Source organism: Lottia gigantea, assembly GCF_000327385.1.
Source record: "Lottia gigantea unplaced genomic scaffold LOTGIsca_197, whole genome shotgun sequence".
In the NCBI taxonomy this organism is placed as follows: domain Eukaryota; kingdom Metazoa; phylum Mollusca; class Gastropoda; family Lottiidae; genus Lottia; species Lottia gigantea.
Genome location: NW_008708388.1, coordinates 190,360 through 194,896, shown reverse-complemented (window position 1 = coordinate 194,896; position 4,537 = coordinate 190,360). Strand labels below are relative to the sequence as shown.

The 4,537-nt window shown below is 38.6% G+C and overlaps 1 protein-coding gene across 1 annotated transcript in view; it reads right to left on the bottom strand.

Annotated features, from left to right (window-relative positions):
- LOTGIDRAFT_174464 (hypothetical protein) overlaps positions 1-4,537 on the bottom strand; it is a gene marked incomplete at both ends in the record, with an annotated part of 15,809 nt that overhangs the window by 216 nt on the left and 11,056 nt on the right. The gene's annotated exons all lie outside the window — the stretch shown is intronic.

Here is a 4,537-nt window from a genome sequence, read left to right as displayed (position 1 = left end):
GTGGACTTAGAAACACAAAGAGTNTAAGACAATGTGATCAAAAACTTGATTCAATATTAGATGACAACAAAAGTCACTCATCTCATCATTCTTCTCATCGTTCTTCCCGTTATTCTTCTCATTCAAGTCGAAGTATATCAAGCATCAAGTCTCTGAAATCAAAGGAAGATACAAGAAGAGTTGAGCTTGCTGCAGAAGCCGAGGCAATTACAAAAAGAAGAGAGATTGAAAAGGCAAAGATAGATCTCCAATTTCAAGAACAGCAATTAGAAATCAACACTAAATTATTTATAGCTGATGCAAAATCAAAATTATATCAACAGCTGGATACAGAAATTATTAAAGAGCATTCTGGTTTGGACCATAATGCTACACTCTTTTATCCTGATTCCTTGATTGCAAGCGAGAAACATCTCGACACTGAAAACTGTTCGATGGAACCTGTAAATATTGAAGAACAAGAACAACAGATAACTGCACCAGAAAATAATTCTATGCCAATAACTACATCCCACGACAGTGTTACAGATCCATTCGAAACCCTAGCCAACATTCTCACCAAAAGACAGGATAGAGATGCACTACCAAAACCAGAGCCAGAAGTATTCCGTGGAGACTCACTGAAATATCCGATGTGGAAAAAATCATTTGAAGCACTAATAGAGCGTAGAACAGATAATCCAGCTGAGAGACTTTACTATCTTGGACGTTATACTGCTGGTGAGGCTAAGGAATCAATTAGTGGAATACTCTCATTAGACACTGAAGACGCCTATCTAAAAGCAAAATGTATCCTAAAACAAAGATTTGGAGATCCTTTCCTTGTTGCTGAATCATTCAGAAAGAAGATACATGAATGGCCCAAAATACAGAACGCTAGTTCCTCGCTACAAAAATTTGCGACTTTCTTCAACAATGCAGTATTGGAGGTGAATCCACAAAATATTTGAAGGTTTTAGATGATCCAGAGGAAAACGGTAGGATTCTAAAGAAATTACCAACCTACATAGTTCCACGTTGGGGTCGTATAGTTGATACACAACTTAGTCAACATTCTGAAGATATTTATGATGATGAAAACAATTTCTAAAGGAGGATATCCGTCATTTAAAGAATTCTGCAATTTCCTCTCAAAGGAAGCAAGAATTGCATCAAATCCAATTACTGGTCTTAGCAGTTTGAAAGAGAGAGAAAATCCTGGAAAGAGAGACAACTCTTGGAAGAACAGACAAACAGCACAAAAAAGATCTTTCTCCACATTCAAGTCAGAAGTGGATGAAGACAGGAGCAAAACACCAACCAGGAAGACTGGATGTTTATTTTGTAAAGGAACAGATCATTATCTGAATGATTGCAAGAAATACTTAACCATTCCAATTGAAGACAGAAAACAGTTTATAGTAAAAGAAAATTTATGTTGGGGTTGTCTTAAACAAGGACATGGAGTGTCAAATTGCAGAACAAGAAAAAGCTGTGACACATATCAAGGACGTCATCCTTCGTCCCTCCATCATGACAACTTCAGTCCTAAATCAAAGGAACACATGTCTAAAAGGGAATTATTAGTCAACACGTGTACAGACAGCCACCAAGAGCCAACCTACACCCATTCGCTCATTGTTCCGGTATGGATTTACCCTAGTAATGATAAAGATAGGAGAATAATGGTTTATGCCCTATTAGATGACCAATCAGATTGTTCCTTCATCAAATCCTCTACTGCTGAAAGATTAAAGGTTAAAGGTCATGAAGTCAGTTTATTATTATCAACCATACTAGGAAAAAAGGATATCACTACCACGAAGATTAATGGTATGTGGAACGACTGAAAATAAAGAAATATACTTACCCACAATGTATTCCAGAGACACTATACCATCCAAACGAAGTCAGATTCCCAAAGATTACCTCGTATCAAAATGGCCACATCTCACAGATGTATCACAGTTACTAATGCCATATAGAGAAGATGTGGAGATAGGCCTGCTCATTGGAATCAACTGTATACAGGCCATCAAACCTATAGAGATTGCTCCTGGAAAGGAAACTGACCCTTATGGTGTGAAAACTCATCTTGGTTGGGGAGTTATAGGAACAATAAATGGTGTAAAGAATTCTAATACTGAAGGATATGGTGAAGAGTATTATGTCAACAAAGTTAACATGGAGACACTAGAAAGAATGTTCAACATGGATTTCATTGACCATAGATGTGATGAAGTGCCATATTCTTTCAATGACAAAGTTTCTTAAAACCATAAAGGATGGAGTTCACCTACAAGATGGACATTTTGAGATGCCACTTCCTTTGAAAGAAAACACATCTTTTCCAAATAACAGAGAGTTAGTTTTAAAACGTGTTAGTAGTCAAAGAAACAGACTGGAGAGGAACCCAACGTACAAGTCTTCATACTAAGAATACATGCTGAAGTTACTGGAAAACGATCGTGCAGAAATGGTACCTCCAGAAGAAATAAAGAAGGAACCAGTATGGTATATCCCACATCATGCAGTTCCAAAGAAATCAGGAGAATTGAGAGTTGTTTTCGACTGCAGTGCTAAATATAAGAATACCAGTTTAAATGAACAACTACTCCAAGGTCCTGATCTTACCAATACTTTGGTTGGTGTCCTATCCAGATTCAGACAAGAAAATTATGCATTTGTATGCGACATTGAGGCCATGTTTCACCAAGTTAGAGTTAACCCTGAACACAGAGACCTGCTCAGATTTGATTGGTGGAGTGATGAATCATTGACAGAGGTGTCAGATTACAGAATGGCTGTTCACTTATTCGGGGACACTTCGTCACCAGGGTGTGCCAACTATGCATTAAAGGAAGCTGCTAATCAATTTGAAGAGACTCATGGAAAAGAAGCTGCCAATTTCATAAGGCGTGATTTTTATGTCGACGATGGTCTTAAATCTGTTGATACTCCCAACAAGGCAGTTGATTTGATTAAGAAGAGTCAAGAATTATGTCGACAAGGAGGATTTCATCTTCATAAATTCCTATCAAATTCTAAAGGTGTCATTGATTCCATTCCGAACGAAGAAAGAGCCATGAGCATCAAAGTCTTTGACATCAACATAGACCAGCTTCCATTAGATAGAACCCTTGGTGTACAATGGTGTGTGGAATCCGATTGTTTCCAGTTTAGAATAGAACTAAAAGATAGTCCATTAACACGTAGGGGCATTCCTTCCACAGTTAGCTCAATATTCGACCCTTTAGGACTTGTTGCACCCATAGTTCTAGTTGGGAAGAGGATACTGCAGGACTTATGTAGAGACAAGTTTGATTGGGATGATGACATACCTGAAGACATACGACAGAGATGGGAAGTATGGAAATGAGATTTGCACCTGCTGGCTACTAAGAAGATTCCCAGATGCTACAAACCCAACAATTTTGGCAACCTGAAGTCGGTCCAGTTGCACCATTTTTCTGATGCAAGTCTCATAGGCTATGGTGAATGTTCTTACATAAGACTCGTCAATGAATTAGACAAGATACACTGCTCCTTGGTTATGGCGAAGGCTAGAGTCACATCTTTGAAACAGATCACAGTTCCCCGGCTTGAACTCACAGCAGCAGTGGTATCCACCAGAATCAGCGCCATCCTACGCAAGGAATTAGACTACAAAGACATGGAAGAATTCTTTTGGACTGATAGCAACGTTGTCTTAGGTTATATCAACAATGAAGCTAGAAAATTCCACATTTTCGTTGCAAACCGAGTCCAGCAAATAAGGAACTACACTACACCAAGTCAATGGTATAAGATAGACACTTTAAACAATCCAGCAGATGATGCTTCAAGAGGTCTTAGTACCGCAGAAATAATAAAGAAAGATCGATGGTGGAATGGGCCAGAGATGTTATGGCATGAAGTAGATTTCCATGGTTATGCCCAATCTCCACCTTTACAAGATAGTGATCCTGAAGTGAAGTGTTTAGCTGCTAAAGAAACAGAACTTACGTCTATAATACAAAGATTAGAATATTTCTCCAAATGGTTCAATGCCAAGTGAGCAATAGCCAACTGTCTGAAAATAAGAAAGAAGCTACAATTAGAAAAAAACAGTTGGTTTATCAACTACTACTGTGGAGGAACTGAAGGCTGCAGAAAACGTAATTTTGCAACAACTGGAAGGGATCAGCTTCGAAGAAGAAATTACCTCTTTGACCAGTGATGGAAAGATAAAGAGGGGTAGTCGCATGTACAAATTAGACCCCTTTATTGACACCAATGGATTTATACGAGTGGGTGGGCGAATCAGAAATGCTCATTTACCACATGATGTCGTCCATCCTGTTATATTACCCAAAAAAGGTCACATAACTAATTTGATTATTGCTCATTTCCATTCGATACAACAGCATCAAGGCAGAGGAATCACCCACAACGAGATAAGAAGTTCCGGTTATTGGATTATTGGTGGGAAATCGGCAGGTGAATAGTACGCCATACCTCTTCAATTCTGAGCGTCTTTCTTTAATGTAAAATGGTCCGAAGCAGTCTACCGCTGAGT